General features: G+C 40.6%; 1 pseudogene; it reads right to left on the bottom strand.

Moving 5' to 3' along the window:
• Gm13527 (predicted gene 13527) lies at nt 579-1,409 on the bottom strand (annotated as a pseudogene).

Below are 23,261 nucleotides of genomic sequence, written 5' to 3'. Positions count from 1 at the left end.
CATTGTTTATCCGCAATGCAAAGCTTTTAATTGACAAGGTGAAATCAGGAAGATGGGATGGAATCTCATTATTTATCAAATGCATCATTTCTGACAGCGAACTCAAATGAAAGGCTTACATGTGATGGCCATTTGTCTTTTTACCTAGGACACTTTATGTTTAAGATTTGTGATTGTCAATAAAATATATATTTGGTGATGGTGCTGGACTTCAGAACTGGGAAGGCAGGAAAAAGAAAAAAAAAAAAGCAAAACCAAAAAAAAAAAAAAACAAAAACAAAAACAACAACAAAAAAAACCCTAAATGGTAGCACAGAACCATAGAACTGCAACCGAGAAGTCACTTGTAAAGTTGGAACAGCTAACAAAGCAGAAATGTAAGCCGCACTGGATGACTAGGGCTGCAGCCCAGCTGTGGAGCTATGCACGTAGGATGCTTTATGTTCAGTCCCTGGCACAGTTAATACATATGTATAAGTGCGCAAAAGCTAATTCTTGCTTTACAAGTCAGAAAAGATTATTTATTTATTTATTTATTTATTTATTTATTTATTTATTTATTAATTAATTTATTTATTTGCAATGAACTTTTATTGATGGTATTCAAGAGAGTAGGAAAGGCTCCTTAAGCCCTTCCTGTTACTAAGGGAGGTCTAGGATGGAAATTGTGAGGGAGGTGTTCAGTGTTGGGGGCAGACCATGCTAGTGAGCTTCCCGTTCAGCTCTGGAATGACTTTGCCCATAGCCTTGGCAGCACCAGTGGATGCAGGGATGATGTTCTGGGCAGGCCCACAGTCATCACACCATAGCTTTCCAGAGGGGCCATTCACAGTCTTCTGAGTGGCAGTGATGGCATGGACAGTGGTCATGAGCCCTTCCACGATACCAAAGTTGTCATGAATGACCTTGGCCAGGGAGGCTCGGCAGTTGGTGGTGCAGGATGCATTGCTGACAATCTTGAATGAGTTGTTGTACTTCTCGTGGTTCACACCCATCACAAACATGGGGACATCGGTTGAAGAGGCAAAGATGATAAACCTTTTGCCCCCACCCTTCAAGTAGGCTCGGGCCTTCTCCATGGTGATGAAGATGTCAGTAGACTCTACAACATACTTAGTACCAGCATCACCCCATTAGATGTTTGGGAGATCTCACTCCTGGAAGATTATAATGGGCTTCCCCTTGATGACAAACTTCCCGTTCTCAGCCATGACTGTGCCGTTGAATTTGCCATGGGTGGAGTCATATTGGAACATGTAGACCATGTAGTTGAGGTCAATTAAGGGGTTGTTGATGGCAACAATCTCCATTTTGCCAAGTGCAGAACAGAAGGCAGCCCCGGTAACCAGGCATCCAATATGGCCAAATCCGTTCACACCAACCTTCACCATTTTGTCTACAGGATGAGGCTGGCACTACATAAGAAGATGTGGCTGTCTCTGGAACAGGGAGCAACAGACTTTCAGGAGTTTAAATTGTCTAATTGTCACAGAGTGGAGGCAAAATGAGAGCCCAAGTCTACCACATCATTCTTCAGACCCTCTCACCTCTCTTTTATTCCTTCTCCAAAACACATTCTAGGCAGAGACATAAAGGCTTGAGCATTTGTTACCACTTAGATAGTTGCCAGTTTGCATTTCATATGAAATTGCAGCCTGAGTAAGGTGCATGCTGGTTGATGAGCTGAACAGGCACACATTTAAGAGATCACAAGGAAAAATATTTCTTATTTTTATCCTTCCTTTCTGTGATTAAGGCATTGCTTATGAACTGTTGAGAAATTGCTTTTTTGACTTAGATTTTCTGACCCATCTCCGTTCAGCTTCCATTCTCATTTAACACTGTTGATGATGATTCTGTCTTTGAGGTATCTTCTGAATTTGAGTGCACAGTTCATGCACTCTGACCTCCAGTAGAATCTGCCATGTCAGTCAAGGGAGGGCTGAGAGGATGAAGAAATGCTAACATGAGGTTGAGTTTTGTGAACGTTTTTCAAATTGTGCAGTTTAAACCATTATTTTTAACTATTAGATATCCATCAAAACCTTTTTGAAAAGTGAAGTAAAAAACTAATGCACTTGCAAAGTTGATTTAGAAGTAATTTATATATTAAAAGGAAGTATTTCATGAAGCCCATGCAGTAACAAGTATGGCATTAAGTAGCCAGTGTATTGGTGGTGATAGACACTAGGAAGAGAAGACTAGAATGTGAGAGACATTAGAGTGGAAGATCAATATAACTTGTAGGCTTCTTAGAGCTACAATGAATAAAAAAATAAAAGAAGGAACAACAAGAGATGGTACATGTGAAAATAATGATACTGGCAGAAATATGGGATGCCATTCTAGTGTCTCGTCTTGGAAAGCTGGTGAGATCATTATGAAGTTATTCAAGGTAGCATCACAGAGAAGTCCCCGTGGGGTTGCTTCTCAGGTAAGTGAGTAAAACACACTTTTCCAGGATCAAATGCTAGGACTAGATTGTCTTAGAGAATGTTGTGATTTTTCTCCTTAAAAATTGTCTTCTTTCTGATATGATTAAAAGTCGGTGTGGTCCAAGCATTCAAGAAACTACAGTAAGTCAGCCAGATAAAGACTTATGGTCCTAGAATAGTGTTCCCTTAGAAATGGTGAGAGTCACAGGGATGACTGGGGGTCATGATGGGGCTGTGGCACCAGAAGTGAATGTCCTGGGCATGAGAAGTATTGATTTTTAAATGAAGTAAGGACAGCTTTGTAACCACAAGAATGCAGACCACAAACCAACAAAGCAGGGCTTATAGAGGCCCACAGGGGCTGAAGTGACAACCATGGACCCTGTATGGGTCTGAGCTAGGTCCTCTGCCTATACATTGAGGTTGTGTAGTTTGTTGTTCTTGTGGAACTCCTAACAGTAGGTGTGATGGTTGTCTCAGACGCCTTTGCCTGCTCTTGTGACCCTTTTCCTTCTACTGGGCTGCCTCATCCAGTCTTGATATGAGAGTTTGTGCCTAGAGTTATTATAGCTTGTTATGCCCATAACAAGTAGGCCCTGGGAGGCTTGCTCTTTTTCTTTCCTTTTTTCTTTTCTTTTCTTTTCTTTTCTTTTCTTTTCTTTTCTTTTCTTTTCTTTTCTTTTCTTTTCTTTTCTTTTCTTTTCTTTTCTCTTCTCTTCTCTTCTCTTCTCTTCTCTTCTCTTCTCTTCTCTTCTCTTCTCTTCTCTTCTCTTCTCTCCTCTTCTCTTCTCTTCTTCACATACAACTATAAAATTAAAAAAAAATTAGAACAGTCCCTTCCCTTCCCTTCCCTTCCCTTCCCTTCCCTTCCCTTCCCTTCCCTTCCCTTCCCTTCCCTTCCCTTCCCTTCCCTTCCTTTCCTTTTCTTTTTTCTCTCCCTCCCTCCCTTTCCTCCTTCCTTTTTTTTTTTGGAAGGGAAATGGAGGAGGAGAGAGGGGTGGGGGAGTGCTGGGATGAGTGGAGGGAGGGAAATGGCAGTCAGTACTGTATTATATTGTACAGACTGTACTGTAATGTATGAGAGAAGAATAAAAGAAAAAAAAGGATGTGTGTCTAAGTGTAAGAAGGGAGTTGGGGTGACCCTTGGGAAGATAAGTCTTGATTTTCAAAGGGTGAAGGAATGTTATTTATTTCATTTTATTATTATTATTATTATTTATTTCATTCCAGGCTCTGATCTTGCAGGCATAGAATAAAGCATTGCTGCCACAGGAGATGAAATGGATTTGTATTTTCCTGGGGCTGCATACAGCCACTTGATATAGTTTACTTGTTCTTACAGAAGTTGGAAACACATGGATGAAGCCACCTATTTTCAGATTGAAAAGGTTCCCAGATTCCAGTCTCACATCTTGCCAACTTATGTCAGGATTTGGAGTTTGGGAGGTAACATTTTAAAAATTATTTACTGACATGGGGAGTATATGAGATGACAGAATATGCCCTGTCATATTCTTTACCAGACAAGCCACATTAGTTTCAACTTGTACATTTTTTATTTCTTTGGGAGTTTATTGTAAGCTTTAACACAATATATGAAATAGTGCCTTGGGACCCCAAAATGCTGAAACCAGGGTTCATAAAGCATTTATTAGGAAGTGATGATTTAACTCTGGAGGCCATCCATGTTAACCCACTGTTACAGTACACATCTGAGGAGCATGTTAATTTTCCCATTAGCAATGTGAGTCTATTTCATTTTTGGTCAAACAGCCAAAAGGATATTTCTTCTTTTTTTTTTCTTCTTTTACTGACTCCCCTATCTGAGCTGTAACTAGCTGAACATTTACAATTCTGAATGATATAATGAAATTAAGATTCTATAATATTCTAATTTGCATATCCCATTATATAGAGTGACACCATTAGAAGACATGTGTTGAAGCTTTCAAAATGATTATGATATGTGAATGTATTAGAGGATAAATATGCTTTGCTGAACCAAGATTGCACAGTAGTCACAAGTAATATTTTAGCTAGATATGCTGCTGCCATGGCCTTTTCCTCCATCTCCTCTTCCTGCTAAACAAGAAGTCTCTGTTCATTCTGGGAATCACTAGTGTGTTATTCTGAGCCTTTGATAATATTTATTGTACTCTCAATTTTTAAAGGAGGCTTCACAAATGTAATGTGCATCTGATGTGGAGCTTACACTGACATTGAATTCAGCTGCCCAGAGCCAGACACATGCAGTGAGTTTCAGGAGCAGACAGACCTTACACACTGCACAGAATGTCTGATAGTCACGGGAAAACAGAGGTAATTATGGGTAGTGGCCTCTGAGACTGGACTAGACCCTGCTCTGAGAGACAAGCAAGGCCCCCAAACAAATGGCATAGGACAGAAATTCTAAAGAATAATAATTGCTCAGATCAATTAACAGAACTTCTTATCTACTGTTAACATATTCTTGAGATTGTAATTTAATTACATTTCTTTCTTCTGTTTGTCCCTCTAAACCCTACCATTGACCATTCATGGCCTCTTTTTTTTTTTCTAACCAATTGTTATTGGATGCTTATATATGTATACAAACATATGGACTCTTGATTTTGAAGAAAGGGAAGGGCTATTGCCTCAGGGTAGACACACAGAGGGTAGACACACCATCTCTCAGACACCACCATCCAGGATACACTGAGCACAATTTATTCCTTTTTTTTTTCTTTCCATTTTTTATTAGGTATTTAGCTCATTTACATTTCCAATGCTATACCAAAAGTCCCCCATACCCACCAACCCCCACTCCCCTACCCGCCCACTCCCCCTTTTTGGCCCTGGCGTTCCCCTGTTCTGGGGCATATAAAGTTTGCGTGTCCAATGGGCCTCTCTTTCCAGTGATGGCCGACTAGGCCATCTTTTGATACATATGCAGCTAGAGTCAAGAGCTCCGGGGTACTGGTTAGTTCATAATGTTGATCCACCTATAGGGTTGCAGATCCCTTTAGCTCCTTGGGTACTTTCTCTAGCTCCTCCATTGGGAGCCCTGTAATCCATCCATTAGCTGACTGTGGGCATCCACTTCTGTGTTTGCTAGGCCCCGGCATAGTCTCACAAGAGACAGCTACATCTGGGTCCTTTCGATAAAATCTTGCTAGTGTATGCAATGGTGTCAGCGTTTGGATGCTGATTATGGGGTGGATCCCTGGATAAGGCAGTCTCTACATGGTCCATCCTTTCATCTCAGCTCCAAACTTTGTCTCTGTAACTCCTTCCAAGGGTGTTTTGTTCCCACTTCTAAGGAGGGGCATAGTGTCCACACTTCAGTCTTCATTTTTCTTGAGTTTCATGTGTTTAGGAATTTGTATCTTATATCTTGGGTATCCTAGGTTTTGGGCTAATATCCACTTATCAGTGAGTACATATTGTGTGAGTTCCTTTGTGAATGTGTTACCTCACTCAGGATGATGCCCTCCAGGTCCATCCATTTGGCTAGGAATTTCATAAATTCATTCTTTTTAATAGCTGAGTAGTACTCCATTGTGTAGATGTACCACATTTTCTGTATCCATTCCTCTGTTGAGGGGCATCTGGGTTCTTTCCAGCTTCTGGCTATTATAAATAAGGCTGCTATGAACATAGTGGAGCATGTGTCCTTCTTACCAGTTGGAGCATCTTCTGGATATATGCCCAGGAGAGGTATTGCTGGATCCTCCGGTAGTACTATGTCCAATTTTCTGAGGAACCGCCAGACGGATTTCCAGAGTGGTTGTACAAGCCTGCAATCCCACCAACAATGGAGGAGTGTTTCTCTTTCTCCACATCCTCGCCAGCATCTGCTGTCACCTGAATTTTTGATCTTAGCCATTCTGACTGGTGTGAGGTGGAATCTCAGGGTTGTTTTGATTTGCATTTCCCTGATGATTAAGGATGTTGAACATTTTTTCAGGGAGCACAATTTATTCTTGTGAGTAGAGTAAGCTACCCTTTAAATTTATCAGGATGAATTGAGACTGTAGGGACCCATGGGTGTATTAATATCGTATCAGAAAAAAAAGAGTCCAAAAACCTAGACCTACCTACTGGACTGAGGAAAGGCTGCAACCTCCTCGCTTGGATCTGGTAAAGTGATGGGCATCTAACAAGTCTTACCTGCCATGTGTTTTCCTCAGAGACCAACAAAGGACTCCCAACTTTCTTTGGAGCTTCAGCTGGGCTAGGTCTCCTGTTGTAGATGTAGCCTACTTGACTCCCTGCCCATCCAGCTGTTTGCCTATCTGGACCCTGCCTGCTGTTTTCTGCTCTGGATTGTTCAGTTTTTCACCTCACAGCTGGAACAACTTTGCTCTTAAGTCCTGACCCCAGCAACTAACTGAGCAGAAGGTCCCTCCCAGCACGGGTCTGGAGTGCGACATCAATACAGACTTTCTCACCCCACTTCCCGAAACCTTTTAAACTCCACTGCAGCTCTTTATTTATATTATTTCTGTAAACCACATATATGCTTGTAGATAATTAGACCCCATTTACAGTGTTCTGTATTAGGTGTGGTACAATAGTTTCTGTTAATAATTAAGATTGATATAAAAAAATCTGCACTCACCTTGCCCAGATCATGGTAGAAGGGATTATATTGAAAATTGATGTCAAAGAAACTGCTCAACATTGTGAACTTATTGTTACTTAATAAATCCTGACACTGAGAAAAGATACAAGCATATTCATCTATGTCTCTGCCGTAGTGCACTCATGACCACTCCCTGCATTACTTTTTGAGACAGATTCTCTCCCATTGGTGCCCAGTGGTTCTGCTGGATTGGGTGGCCAGCAATCAGCAGGCGTCAGCCTGTCTCTGCCTCCTTAGTGCTGGGATTTCAAGTGTGCACTGCCATGCCTCGCTTTTAAGTGAGCTCAGGGGATTGAACGCAGGTCTTCAGGCTTGCATAGCAAGTAGCTTATTGACTAAGCCCAAGAACTGCCTTTAGGTTAAAAATGAATGTTGGCCTTTGATTAGATATGTTCAATTAGATGTGCTGTCTTAATTTCCCATTCTCTGTGTTCTTTGATTCTGCTTAACTTTCCTCGGTTCTGTTTCCCCTTTTAAGTCTTGGCCTGGTGATAATCATCAAACCAACTTTTGGTGTGACTTCTTTGTGTGCAAGAATACCCCCCCTCCCCCACCCCCCAACCGGACTGGATGTTTCAAACTGACTGCAGTTACCACACTAGGATCTCTTGTTACTTTCTAATACTATGACTTAGACATTAGCTGGATATAGTTTGATTTGATTTGGACCTGCCCAGATATGTTCTGTGTGTATACATCCAGTGCCTACAACTCATTTGCAGGTGTCAGCCATGACTATTTCAATCAGCGTAGATAGTGTGACTTGAGCAGCAGATCACTGATTAGCATGCGGTCTGATCAATCTAATAAACTTTAATTTAGTTCCATTTAGCTTTTCTTTTCCTCCCTGGGGCACAGTGTGACTTTCTCCAACTTGTTCAGGTAAAACTCTGATCTTCCACCTGGTGCCACAACCTTGAGCTTACTCAGCACTTCTCCCACAGCCACAAGGTTCGCTGGAGGCTGCCAGAGCGTGTGGCCTCTAACTGGATTTCTTATACACAGTCATTCACATACGGAACCAGCAGGGGTGCTCTGGAAATTGTAAACACTGGGTTACGGTAGCAGCAACCGAAATGAACTGGGACCATGAAAACGCACCTTCTAGGTCTTCTGAAAATTCCCACAGGTAATTTTTTTTTTTTTTTTTTGCTGCTTGATATAGTGCTATTAGATACAATGTAGTTAAAATAATATATCAGAAAGACCAATGGGATTTCAGTATTGCATACCTGTTCACTTTTACATCCCTTCCCTTTCTTTCTTGCCTTTTCAGAGGAGTCTCATTGCCGAGCCAAAGCAGGCCCGGAGCTGCTAAGTAGCCCCGGCCTGGCTCACCATTGCATTTCAGAAAGACTTTTCTAGACTCGCTGATTTCTAAGATTTTCCTGTTCCGTGTTGGTGAGGCTGTCATCGACTCCTCCGTTCTCACTCTCTACCTCTGCATTTGGGCCTGCCAGACTCTTTTCTATTTTGGAAGTCTGAGAGGATACGGTAGAGTAAATAGCTGAGGAATTGTGAGTTAAGTCTCAGCTGGAAGTTTAGTTGCAGCAGCAGGTTTATTCTGTTAGGGAACTCACTCCTCTCTCCTCATGGCCTCGACTTTGCTTAGGAAAGAGGCCACAGCTCCGTGGCTGTGATGAGTAAACCCAAGGTCGGTGGACCAACACTCTACATTTTTTTCTTTTCTTTTCTTTTCTTTTCTTTTCTTTTCTTTTCTTTTCTTTTCTTTTCTTCTCTCTTCTCTCTTCTCTCTTCTCTCTTCTCTCTTCTCTCTTCTCTCTTCTCTCTTCTCTCTTCTCTCTTCTCTCTTCTCTCTTCTCTCTTCTCTCTTCTCTCCCCTCTCCCCTCTCTCCCCTCTCCCCTCTCCCCTCTCCCCTCTCCCCTCTCCCCTCTCCCCTCTCCCCTCTCTCCCTTCTCCCCTCTCTCCCCTCTCCCCTCTCTCCCCTCTCTCCCCCCTCTCCCTTCTCCCCCCTCTCCCCCTCTCCCCTCTCCCCTCTCTCCCCTCTCTCCCCTCTCCCTTCTCCCCCCTCTCCCTCTCTCCCCTCTCCCCCCTCTCCCCCTCTCCCCCCTCTCCCCCTCTCCCCTCTCCCCTCTCTCCCCTCTCCCCCCTCTCCCCCTCTCCCCTCCTCTCCTCCCCTCTCCCCTCTCCCCTCTCCCCTCCTCTCCCCTTCCTCCCTCCCTTCCTTCCTTCCTTCCTTTTTTTCTTTCTTTCTTAATAAAAGTTGCCCATCCTTTGGGACAATTAGAAGACTTTTATTCATTGTTTCTTTAGTTTTCATGCCCTCTTGTGATATGATGGGCAGTGTCCTAGCCATTGGCTAGACCATTATGAATGAAATGAGAGACACAGCTCTCATGGGGCCTGCATTCTCCTAGTTTGTTGTGACTTCTTTTGGAAGTTGAAGCTGGTAGAACTCTGAGTTGTATTTTAAGACCCTTGAAGTTCTATTGTGAGTTGCCATTGATGTAGTTGTTGGTCAACTTGGCTTGATTTTAGAGACAGCAGTAGATGTTGGATAAAGACTAGCACCAGGTTTTCATATTTTTACACAGTTAAGGGCCCTTTTATTTAAAAAAAAAAAAGGAAAAAAGAGAAAAGTAATTAAGGACCACATCACAAAGATTAACGATTTTTTTCTTTAACCATTAAAGGCAAATCTTATTTTTGCTTGGATAAGGATCTGAGGTTGAGAAAAATAGAAATCTTGTCTATCAAGCAATGCCACTATGCAATAGTTTTGTTTATGTTGAAAATCCATCTTTTTTTGATACCACATTGACATGTGGCAGCATTGACAGCACAGAATGGATAACTCCACTAACTGTTTACCATACTCTCTACCTTCTACACTCAGCGTTTGCCACCTGCACTCCTGAAACAGCAGGGCACAGACTGCAGAACAGAGGGGGTGGGGAACATGACTTTAAGGACTGTTTGCAGTCTTGTGAGTTATAACTTATAAATTTCATTATAATTACATACATTTTTATAATAAACCTTTTAATAAAACAATGGTAACTAGGTAGCAAAACTTGATTTAAAAAGCACATGGAAAAGCAACCAAAGAACTGTATTAATGTCTAGGTTAGCCTAGACAATCAGATGACACAGAAGGTTTCATGTGTATTCTGCAGCAAACATTTTGCCTTTTTCTGATTGTTTGATTTGCACAGGAGAGAAATTGACATCTATAAGGAGACACCATTCTAGCCTTCCCACTTTCCTAATTACACTGACGGTCTCTCTGAAGTCAGACTAGTTTTGTGCATTGGTTAACTTGATTCTTTTATGTAAATATTTAGTATCCTTGTAGGAAACAAATATGCAGACATTGATTGAATTTAACAAATATTCACACATGGATTGATTTCAAGTGGACCCATAATGCAGATTCTACATGCTGTTTAGCTTGTCTTCTTCTGAAGTGGGTGGGGAGGTGTACCTTCTTGTACTCTGGGGCTTTGAGAATCATTGGGCAGAGATGATTCCCTTACACACTGAGGGTCAAGGGGAGAAGACCCGTACTTACTTAATTCATCCGAGAAATGGGCTGCCATCTGAAGTACCAAGGTTGAGTCTTTTTAAAAAAAAATTATTTATTTATTATATGCAAGTACACTGTAGATGTCTTCAGACACACCAGAAGAGGGCATCAGATCTCATTACAGATGGTTGTGAACCACCATGTGGTTGCTGGGAATTGAACTCAGGACCTCTGCAAGAACAGTCAGTGCTCTTCACTGTTGAGCCACCTCTTCAGCCCCAAGGATGCGTCTTCTTAACTGTGCACCTGTCATTTAAACTATTTCTTATCTTTAGAACGTTATAAGAACTCATAACTCAGAGAAAGATGCGAGGCACACATAATATTCGAGCACACTTCATTCTTTTTCAGATAGATTCTGGGGTTACAGACTAAGCTAGCCTTGGACTTGCTTTACCATGCCTGGCTTTCATCACATCTTTGGCTATATGACTAGGAACACTTGAATACTCATGTTATATCCATCTCCCAAATGAATAGTCACAGTAGCCTTGTGAATACAATGGAGAACCAAGGGCAAAGGGAAAAAGTCAAACCTGGCAGCATGACATCTTCAAAGTGTTTTTTCATTAAAAAAAAAAAATTGTTACAAGACCTATCTCTTTCTGTGACTTCCGGATTTTCTTTGTTCAAAAACCACTTATTGGGCCAGTGAGATGTATTGTCAGGTAAAAGGTGACTGCTGCCAAAGCTGCCAAGCCTGATAACCCAAGTTCCATCTCCAGGATGCTCATGGTGCTAAGGGGAGAACCAACTCCTGAAAGTTGCCCTTTGGCCTCTTCATACACGTCATGGCATGGGCTTATGTATGTAAACAAAATAAATAAAGAGAATATAATTTTAAAAATTAAAAATTGTTGATTGAGGATGCACAATATTGTACACCAGTTCTGGGTAGCAGTTAACCACACACAGCATTTTTGGAGGCAAGAAGAGAGAAGAGAGCTGGAGAGGGCAATGGGAGAGGTGGAGAAAAAGGATTAAGACAAAAGCAAAGGACAAGTTGTTAATATTAATTCACATTACGTTGAACTTTATCTCCGGTTGAGTTGGTTATTTTATTCACTTGCCAAATATTTATTGAGCAAATACTATGTTCCAGGCACAGTCCTAGGCTCTGGGGATCCAAAGTCAAGAAAGACTTGCTTGTTCTTGTCCTCAAGGAAGGCACAGAGTATGGGGGGAAACAGAAGTGCATAAAGCAACCTAGTAAGGGGATCAGATAGAGTCATGCGCAAAGAACTATGAGAACCCAAAGTGAATGCGTCTAAGTCAAGAAGAAAAACCTGTGCTGAATTTTCTACAAGAATGCCAGAAGTAAAACAGACCAAAGCAAACAGAACACCGTTATTTGTCCAACTGGCCCAGATAAAACTGAAGAATTTAAATGAGGGAAACAGAGTTAGTTACACTTTTTCAGCCTGCATATCAATTCCTAATTTAATATACAAAGAATAGATTCACCATTGCTGTCACATGTACCACTCTTGGATTGCAACTAACATAACATGTATGTCCTGTATCATGGGAACTGAACCATGTGGCTAATTTTAAAACAGAAGTGTTATTCGGCTTAGTTTGACAAATCTCTCTCACTAGGAACAAATAGTTAATATTTTACTTATTATTCTCACCAAACTGAACAAGCTGATAGGTACTTTAAAAAGCCCATTTATTAGTGTTATCGTGATTTGTTTTCTGCCAAAGTGGTTTGTGTTACTAATGGTGAAATTGGCACTTGTTAAAAAAGAAAAAAAACAAACTATCAATCTATAAGCATGCCATTGTGTGGTCATAACAGCGTGGCAAAGTTGAAGTCTGAGCATCTTTCCAGTAGGAGCAAAGAGGGGAAAGGGTGATCAATGTGCTCTGCTAATTCTCTTTGGAGGGCCGAGGCCCCGACTGAACATCTGCATTCCCTGTGTGAACCCTGCACAAAAGCAGAATTTATTAAACGGCTGCCAACTAGGAAAGCATCCTTCAGTTTCAACATTGCCTTAGACAAATCATCAAAGTAGTCCGGACATGAATACATTAGCTACCACTCCACAGTTATCTGAGAACCAAGGAGCAAAAGATTTTAAAAATAAAACAAACTTTCAGACACTGCAATGCATAGGTACGTGCGATTTCATCTACATCTTGTTAATATTAAAAATAATTGCATACTGTTCAAGGCGACACAACCAGAGTAATCTAATAAACATTCTTTTTTAAAAACTCTAACTTGGCAAATTCCTCTCACTTCAATGGAGCATTTGCTTAAATTAAGGTAGAATTCATCCCTGCAGGAGAGGGGCATTTATAAGCAATATATTAATTCATGAGCAGAGACGTGCCAGCTATTGTTCAGCACGGAACATAATGAAAATCCTGGAATTGCTTCTATCGCCATCGTTATAAGGGAGAGAGGGACTAATTCTTTCTAGCAAGTTTAATAATAATTAGGTAATTGAATCACCGACTCACAGCTTTCCCCCACTTTGGTATCAAATAGTTGAAGCTTCCCCGGAACTCCAGGATGAGGCATTCCTTAGGAAGGAGCCCTAAGCCTTTTATTATAAACCTGCTGCCATTAGCTAGTGGGAATTGCCATGTTGGCTTTCCCATTTCCTGTGTGCTGCTAAGTAGTAGGAGACAAATCTATGATCACTTATTAACTTATAATTTAGAGGAGTGATTCAGACATTGATTTTACTATTTTTTATTTTATGTGGCATTTGTTATTTAAAAGGTGTTTATTTTTTCTATTGTCTTCAAACGGCAGTCGCCTACCCATCCCTGTAGTTTAGACACATCCATGTTTGGGATTTGTAGGTGGCTTTATCAGAAGTCTTTTGTACTTCCCTAATTTATTGGCTACTGAGGACAAAGTGTTTGATACCAATTCATTTAAAGTGACAGGCTAACAAAAATTCTAACTAACTTACTAACTAACTAACTAACTAACTAACTAAAAAAAACCCAAATGTAGAAAAAACAGCATAGATATAGCATCTTAACAATTTATAAAAGATGATCACATTCAATGGGAGAAAACACGAACACACAAAAGTTAAAGACTGTAAGTAGGGCCAGGTGGTTGGAGTGCACACCTTTAATCCTAGCACTTGGGAGGTAGAGGCAGGTGCATCTCTGTGAGTTTGAGGCCAGCCTGGATTACATAGTGAATTCTAGGATAGCTAGGTCTACATGGAGAGATACTGTCTCAGCAGCAGCAGCAACAACAGAACTGTGAATATATATATATATATATATACATTCTTGACAAGTAATAATTAGTATAATTGCTATTAATTTATTACATATGACATGCCTCAACAAATTTAGAAATATGTTTTTATAATCACAATTACCATTTCAAATATCACTGAGAAAAGAAGTTTCATAGCAGTTGCCTAGAGCTTGTAAGAAATAGGTTTTTTAGTGCTGTTTTACCTACATTACATAGATAGACAAGATATTTTGATGACTGTGCTAGTTGATATAGAGTCATCCCACTAGAGTCTATTGTCTTCTTCTCAATGTGCATATTCACCAGGATCTTGGCTAAGTCTGTGAGTCTCTTGGTTTAAGCTGATCATAGTACATTCTTGCCTGTGTTAAAATGCCCTATCTCTGACTTGCCAGCTGGTCTTCTCTTGCTTGGCAGTGTAGAACCAGGGAAGCTTGTCTCCCTCCCCTATTGCCTATGCTTCCCTATGGGGCGAACTGATCCTTGTGTCTATCTGTGACTGGTGCTTTTCTGGGTGTGTTCCTCTCATGGTATGTTAGTGTGGCTGTCTCCCTGAACAGACTGTCTCTTCTGCCAGACACAGTTCCTTGATGAGAACTCTACTTCCATCTTCAATGCCTACTGTAAATTCTGGCATGACACAAGGCATGTGTTAACATATATTTGTTGCATAAAAACCAATGTACTTGACCAACTCCATAAAAACAGACTACCTAGATGTGATAAAGAAAGCTGGACCACTAATGATGGTGTAATTAGACATATCAAAGGGCAAGTAGATATGACTGTTCTCTCTCTCTCTCTCTCCCTTCCTCCTTCCCTCTCCCTCTCTTTCTGTCTCTTTCTCTTTTTTCTTTGAAAAATAATTCATTTAGGTTTTTCTTTTCCACTGAAGATGAACATCTATGTTACTCTCGTTCCCCCACCATATCAGCTTTTTCTTTCTTCTTTTTAATGAATAAGAGTGAGCTATCCTGCAAGAACATTCTGAATACTCCATCATGCGTTAAGCCTGGGGAGGAACATTGCCAAGTTATGCACATCTTAAGATTTCTCTCTTATAAAGCCAAGAAATGTGAAAGTTATTAGCAGTTCTCATATACAGTTTTATGAGAAGGGAAATGCAGAAGTTCGTGTTCCTATGGCAATGAGCTTGGGTTCTGACTTGCTTCCCAGCTTTGCCATCAGCCAGCCATGGCTCTGGATTTCTCAGAGCCAGACAGCTGGCACAGCCTCCCTGGACTGAACAGTTGCTTGCACAAACATCCATGTTGACACTGCTTTCTTCTTTTCCATAAATTGTTAACTTTTGCTTGGTAGAATTGCGTGCTTCTGCACTGATAAAGATGCTTCTTTTTCCATGGGGTTTGTGCTCTCTCCCAATTCACTGGCCTTACATCTCCCCATGCCTGCAGTTTTGCGGGCTTCTGATGCCACTCAGAAACTGAAGTCTGAGGATGACAGTGCCATTTCTGGGGCAAGAGCCCAGATTCTTTTGAGGATGGCTCGGCACTGAGGCTGTTTCTTGTGACTATAATCTGTGCATCTGAAGCTGATCCTCCAGTGTCAGTGACACAACCCTAGTATTCAATCTCTGGTCATTAGAAGTGATGCCATTACAAAGCTGATTTTAGACCATAGAGCAAGACCCATGACATGAAACTACTTTGTATTCTTAAAATATATTAAGTTGGATCAAATTACACTTGAGTCCAACATAAAAAACCAAACGAACCAAACAACACACCAAAAAAGTCCCCAAACAAGCCAACCCCCCCCCAAACCTAAACAACAACAACAACAACAACAAACAAAAACCCTAGCAGTTTGTCTACATTGGTTAAGAGTAGCTCTACCAAGTCCTCTGTGTTGATGTGGCATGGTGACACATGCCTTTTATTCCAGCACTTCAGAGGCACATGCAGAGGTAGTGTAGAGGTAGGGTAGAGGTAAGTGTATTTCTGTGAATATAAAAGCTAGTTTGGTCTATAGAATGAGTTTCAGGCCAACCAGGATTACATAGCCAAGACCCTGTGTAAACAAAACAAAGCCCCTAGAAAACTAAAACCAAAAAATGATCAAAGAAACCACCCAAAACCCAAAGCAAAATGTCCATGCTTATGGAGAGAAAGAATTATGAAAGCCAAGGATAAGAAGGAGCAGGTTCAATTGTAGTTATGCAGGATTTAAAAAGTAATAGTTTTGTGGACTCCTTTTTTGGAAAGAGTTTAGATATTCAGGATAAGGTGTACTGTTTGTTTTTTACTCTGAGAAAAGCTTGAATCAACATGAAGTTAAAAAGAAGGAACTGGCAAGTTGACTCAGTAGGTAAGGACATTTGTCATCAAGCATAATGTCCTGAATTTGTTCCCAAGGATCCACACAGTAAATGCAGAGTACTTCTTGTGAATTGTCCTCTAGCTATACAGGGCGACAGTGGCATGAACATGCTCAAATATATGTGTGCATATGAATTCTAGAACACACAACAAACAAAACACCTGCCCCAACCTCACTCTAATAATATTAACTAGATAGCTGTAACAACCGTTATATTCCGGATATCAGGCAGATTCCTTGGGCTGGTGAACATGTTTTCTTGTTCCTCTTTCTAACTTCTAGCAACTAGTTGTTTGTATTGTGTCACTTTGTTTCTGCTTTCTAGAAAGTCATATACACACAATCTCTTACCGTTGAGGGTTGGTTTCTTTCACTAGGATCACTGTCTTTGCAGTTTGCCCATGTTAATACATTTTTCAACAAAGCTCTCAGTATCCACAGATTCTGCCTCTCCTAGCCACAGGTCAATGCTTGTGCCTGCTTGTAATCCCAGTTACTCAGGAAGCTGGAGTAAGAGAATTACAAGTTCAAGGCCAAGCTAGACAAGTAGTGAGACTTGTCACAAACAAACAAACAAACAAACAAACACGAATCTTAATTTTAAAAAGAGCTGGGGATTGTAGTTCAGTAGCAGAGCATGTGTCTAGCACATAAAAGGCTGCAGCTTAATCTCCAAGTACTAAAGAAAAGCGACTTGGTTGTTGTGCACTAGGCGTTGAGGCCTGCTATGAGTGCATCTGTACTGAACGTATACGGACTTTTCTTTCTTTTCACTGTTCCCTAAACAAAGCATCACGGCAACAATTTATATAGCACTTATGTACTATGCATCCTTAGAAATCTAGAGATTATTTAAAGCATATGGAAAAGGTGTAGTTGTTGTATGTGAATACTCTATCGTTAGGGGTAAGGCCTTGAGCATTCATAGCTTTAGGACCGGAAGTGGTCCTGGAAAGACAGTCAGAAAGACAGCTGAAGAGTCCTTTTGTGGTAGCCCTTAGTATTCTGTTTGGGTTTATTACTGTTTAACTCATCACATGGTAAAACAGCAACAACAACAACAACTAAATGAACAAACAAACCTCCCCACACACAGGAGCTTTGTTTACAGTGGTTATGAATTAAAAATGTCTCAAGATATTTGTGTATGTGTTATGTGTAGCATGGATTTTACTGTAACATTCACTGTAGGAGTGGGCTTGCTGGATGACATGACTAAGGCACCAATGGCCCTCTAAGAACCTGTCAAGCTCTGCTGATCAAGGGAGCTGTTTTCTTTTCCATGCGTTTGGACAGCTCAAGGAGTGTAGTGTGGAAAAAAACCTGCTGGAATTCAGTCAGGACTTCCCCAAGCATGAATCCTCTCTTGTTCCATTCACTCCAGATGCTGGTTGGACATCCAGACAGGGGAAGCAAGAGTTCTGTTGGTGGAGCATTTGTCCCCTTTCTTGGCTACTGAGAGTGTCATGTGAAGAGTAATGCCTGACTACAGAACCAATAATCCCAAATGACAGAAAGATTTGAGTCCCCACGCTTCCTTGACAGGAGCAGAACACTCAAGAATGATAAGCTCACTGTCCACTGTGTTGTGGACACCTAGGGTGGGAAACACCAAGATGGCTTAGAAGGTAAACATGCTTGCTGGCCAGCTTGATGACTTGAATTTCACCCTGAAACTTACATGGTAGAAGGAAAAAGCAGATGTCTACAAATGATACTCTGACCTCCACACAAGTGCCATGGAATGTGCATGTTCACACATACATGATGTATAAATAAATAAATAAATAAATAAATTTAATAACAATAATAAAGAAAGTGAAAAAAAAAAAGAGTCATAGGGAACCTCTCAAAAGATGCAATGGGAAACTCTAAGAACCTCTCATCACATGGTAAATGTAGGAGCTACATATCCAGTGTTGTCAAGCAATGTTGTGTGGACCTCACAGTATTGGTGTCCTCCTGAGTTCAGCACAGCTGTGGATGCCTACACATGAACAAGTCAATTAATATTCTGTCATGGATGGGAGAGAACTGGTAGTTGAGGGCTGCTGGGGGAAGAGAGAGTCACTGTTGATGTGTGGATCCTAGTAGGTTGCCGATGCCCCAGTGGCTGGCTGGCTGGCCTACGCTCAGATACATCTAGTTAGCACTAACTGGTCTTAGAATGAAAAAGGAGAAGAAGTTTATTAGGTTAGCCTGAAAGAACAGGATTCAGCTTCGTGGTTTTTGTCTTCAAGTATGTCTTAAGTAGAATAAACTTTACATTTTCTGTATTATCTTCAAGAATGGAGATTGTTGATATTTACGAATCCTAGGCAGTTTAAATTTGGCGAACACTTTCACCCACTAGATACAGACACATCTTAGGAACTTTCAGGGATAATATGCATATACTTTTCAAAACTTTTGAGTTATGCCCTCTCCCTAGAGAATGCCTGTAGAAACAGCAGGGTAGGAGACACCAGTTTAGTGAATTTTTTTTTTTCCTCTCTCTCTGAGACAGGGTTTCTCTGTGCAGCCCTGGCTGTCCTGGAACTCACTTTGTAGACCAGGCTGGCCTCGAGTTTTCCAATGATTTGCATTTTCTGGAGGTGGCTTAGGTTTAGATTTGTTCTTTTTCTTTTTCTCTATTTTCAGATAGAGTCTCACTATGTAGCCTTGGTTTGCCTGGAGCTTGCTATGTAAACCAGGTTAGCCCTTAAGCCCTAGAGATTTGCTTGCCTCTGCCTTCTGCCTGCCGCCATCATCCCTCATTCTCGGACTTAGGTTGCTTTGGTAGTTAGTAAGGCTCCTGTCGCTTGACAAGTTCATGCAGAAGCCTGGAGGTGTATTGATAGCCTTCCTCTTATAAATATGGCAGTGTTTTGGCTAGATCAACTCTAATTCTTTTAAAGCCTCAAGAGTTATTCGATTCTGAATTTTATAGTGAAAGCCTCATATAACACAATTGGTCTATAAAGTCTATGGTGATCTTTTTCACAGGCATTGGCATTCATGAATGGTTTTTAGAGTATTTGATTTATTTTTAGGACTTCTGCTTGATTTCTTCTTCATCTGCCTTGTAATTTTCATTAGCTTCATTTGGAGTTCCTTTTGGTTTGGCTCTATGGACCAGTACCCATTTTCATTGCAGCAATAAAGCTCTGAAGCTGGAGTATAAATTTATATATTAGTTATCAAATTTCTCTAGCCCGTTAGCTTCTATAGAATAGAAAATGGAGTGTTTTAGGGTCGTCTTCTCCATAAGGTTATTAAGGTCATTCTCTGAATTCTTTACATACTTTGCTAAAATCATATGTTCAAGGATTTTTTTTAAAGGTAATTTTGGTAACTATCATATATTATATGGGGTGGAGAAATAGCAAGAGAAGATTTGGAAGAAGTGATACTTTAGAACTTTTATGAGGCAGGACCTCTTGGAGCGAAGGTTGGCTTTTACCATGGTGTGAGGTTGAACATAATACTACTGTCTCCATGTGCACGTGCAGCCACATCTGCTCTTTGTGGCAGTGGAGACTGGGTTCAGGTTTCCTGCATGCTAGGCAAGCACTCTGCCAACTGAGAGCTACACCTCTAGCCCAAAAGGTTTTTAACCAGAACCTTTTAATCCAGATTTACTACATTGTTACATGAAAGGAATAGACAGTGGCCAATTTTCAATCTGTGGGAGTTCTCCTAGCTTCATTAAACAAAAGTTTTGCTTAATGATAATTACTCTGTCTGGGGCTTCCAGATCTTTTTGGGATAAAACTGCTTTTGCTGTGTTGTTCAGGAAAGGCACAAAGAATGAATCTCTCAGAAGGTGGACACTTCATTAAGAAAAGAAACCGAGGGATGCATTGCTATGGAAGCATTTGTTATTCTGCCATTAGGATGTGTAAAAAGAGGTTTAATTAACACTTGAAATGTGCTGAACACATGTAGTATTAATCGTTTCACTTATGTGAACTGAGGAGTTACTTGAGAGATTTCCAAAAGTAGATTCTACCACAGGGAAGCAACCTGCTTCCCAAAATGCCAGCCATTTCTTGGCATTATCACGAAGCAGTGGAGTCATGAGAACAATGTGTGGGATTCAGAGGAATAACTAGAGATTGTCCAGGAAAGGGCACCTGGTCTGAATGAGGAGAATGCAAGTGCTGCCATCTGAGGACAGTCTATAAATATGTCCTCTCATCTGTCTGCCAATATGCAGACCAAAATGCAGAATGATTGATGCCTGTCAAATTAGGAAAGTTGTGTGCAATTGGAAGCAGACTTAAATGCAAATCAACTAACATATGTGAATGGGATTTAAATAATTCCTGGCACATAGTAGGTGCTCAACAAATGTTAATTCTCTGCTGTACAAGCTTTTTTTTAAGCTTAAAGAAGGAAATTTAAATACAAATAAAGCAAAGTATAATTTTCTGCAAGTAATAAGTATGGAAATTGATATTGAAAGATTTTGATGAAAACTGTGGCGCTATTGTCAAAATGGACTTGGATGATGAGTACTGAGAGAGCTGATGTGTTATGACCATGGGAAATGAGTTAAGGGAAAGCCATCTTTAGTTGGTGGGACAGCTTATACATTCAAATCATGTTTGTTGTTGTTCTTAGCCTAATACACATTTGCTAAGCTGAAAGCTGATTTGTTCAGATGCTTCAGGGCATAGAAGTGTCTTACAAATAGCTCCCATATCTGTTGAATTATCCTCTTACGAATACAGTCTAAAATATAAAATCCCAGCACTTGGGAGGCAGAAGCAGGTGGGTCTCTGTGAGTTTTTAGGTCACCCTGGTCTATGTAATGGGTCTCAGGACAGCCAGAGATACATAGGGAGACCCCTTCTCAAACAAAACAAGAAGTAGGAGGAGTTGGAGCCAGAGGTAGAGAAGGGATAGCAGGAGGAGAAAGAAGAGGAGGAGGAGGAGAGGGAGGAGGAGGAAGAAGCTATTGCAATACTATGATTTAATCATACCATCTTTCATTTTGCACGTAGACAACAGTATTTTTCTGTGTAAATAAAGGTATCTCCTTTTCAGGACAAGAACATTTGTTGAGCTGATTTCACCTAGTAATGTGAACAGCTTTCCACTACAGAAAAATAAATTTATGTAATTAGATAAATTTATGATAAATTTATGTGATTAGAATCCCATGACATGAAGACTGTTCTATGATCTATGTAACCAATTGCCTATAGTCGGACTTTGGACATTTCTTAAAGATTCTGCTTTTAGAGATTACGCCACTGTGCCTGTCTTGTGCAATTTAGTTTTTGGACAGGATTTTTCAGGGTAGCTCAGGCTGGCCTCGAACTCATAATTCTGCGTCAGCTTCCGGAATATTGGGATTACAGTAATATGTTACTATGCCTGCCTTCAAAATGGTTTATTAGGTTGAATTCCTAGAAATGAAACCTCTTGATCAAAGACTGTGAAAATGTAAGCTTTCAGTAGATACTACCAACTGCCATCAAGAAATATTGCAATAGTGATGTGTAGTGTTATTACAGTTACTCAAACTATTCATTCCATAAACCTCCAAGGATGAACATGTAAAAATATCAATTTGCCAAATTTAAACTTAAGGTGTTGTAATTTTTACTTACATTGATACCTGGAAAATGTTAAATATTTTTCACATGTTTATTTTTAGGAGCAAGAGATGGTCCTACTTTATTTACTTTATTCAGTCTTCATACGATATGTTTAACTTTTTTTTTTTTTTTGGTTTCTCTGTGTAGCCATGGCTGTCCTAGAACTCACTCTGTAGACCAGGCTGGACTCAAACTCAGAAATCCACCTGCCTCTCCCGAGTGCTGGGATTAAAGGCGTGCGCCACTTCACCCGGCTCTTTTTTTTTTTTTTTTTTTTTTTTTTTTGAGATGTTCTCATTATGTAGAACAGGCTGGCTTTGAACTGAAAAAGCTCCACCTGTTTGGGCCCACTGAGTGCTGGGATTCGAGGAGAGTTCCACAGCACTGGGAGTATAACTGTTTCTTATATGCTTATAAGATTTTTTTTCCATTTTTTATTAGGTATTTAGCTCATTTACATTTCCAATGCTATACCAAAAGTCCCCCATACCCACCCACCCCCACTCCCCTACCCACTCACTCCCCCTTTTTGGCCCTGGCGTTCCCCTGTACTGGGGCATATAAAGTTTGCGTGTCCAATGGGCCTCTCTTTCCAGTGATGGCCGACTAGGCCATCTTTTGATACATATGCAGCTAGAGTCAAGAGCTCCGGGGTACTGGTTAGTTCATAATGTTGTTCCACCTATAGGGTTGCAGATCCCTTTAGCTCCTTGGGTACTTTCTCTAGCTCCTCCATTGGGAGCCCTGTGATCCATCCATTAGCTGACTGTGAGCATCCACTTCTGTGTTTGCTAGGCCCCGGCATAGTCTCACAAGAGACAGCTACATCTGGGTCCTTTCGATAAAATCTTGCTAGTGTATGCAATGGTGTCAGCGTTTGGATGCTGATTATGGGGTGGATCCCTGGATATGGCAGTCTCTACATGGTCCATCCTTTCATCTCAGCTCCAAACTTTGTCTCTGTAACTTCTTCCATGGGTGTTTTGTTCCCAATTCTAAGGAGGGGCATAGTGTCCACACTTCAGTCTTCATTCTTCTTGAGTTTCATGTGTTTAGCAAATTGTATCTTATATCTTGGGAATCCTAGGTTTGGGGCTTATAAGATTTTTAAATGTTACAGGTAGTTGATATTGTTTTATGTTGTTTTATATTTGAGAATTATCACAGGTTTTGGGCAGCTTTATACCAGAGACCAAAAGAATGGATGTATTATTATTATTTATTATTATTTGGTCATTAACTGTTGTTCTTCTCAGCAGAAAAAGAAGGAATAAAACCTATATGCACAATCAAATTGAAGTTAAATGCTGTTGATGAAGTTGAGTGTGTGTCATTTGGAAGGAATTCAGTACATGGTTATTAACTATGTTTTCTCAACCTTTGTGTCTACCAGTAGTTGATAGAATATGCAACAAGTGATGGAACAGCAGGTTCATATTATGGGAAACCCTAGAAAAGATTTGCATATTTACATATGTATGCATGTAT

Source organism: Mus musculus, chromosome 2 (genome assembly GCF_000001635.26).
Source record: "Mus musculus strain C57BL/6J chromosome 2, GRCm38.p6 C57BL/6J".
NCBI lineage: Eukaryota > Metazoa > Chordata > Mammalia > Rodentia > Muridae > Mus > Mus musculus.
This window is presented reverse-complemented; position numbering and strand designations above follow the sequence as displayed.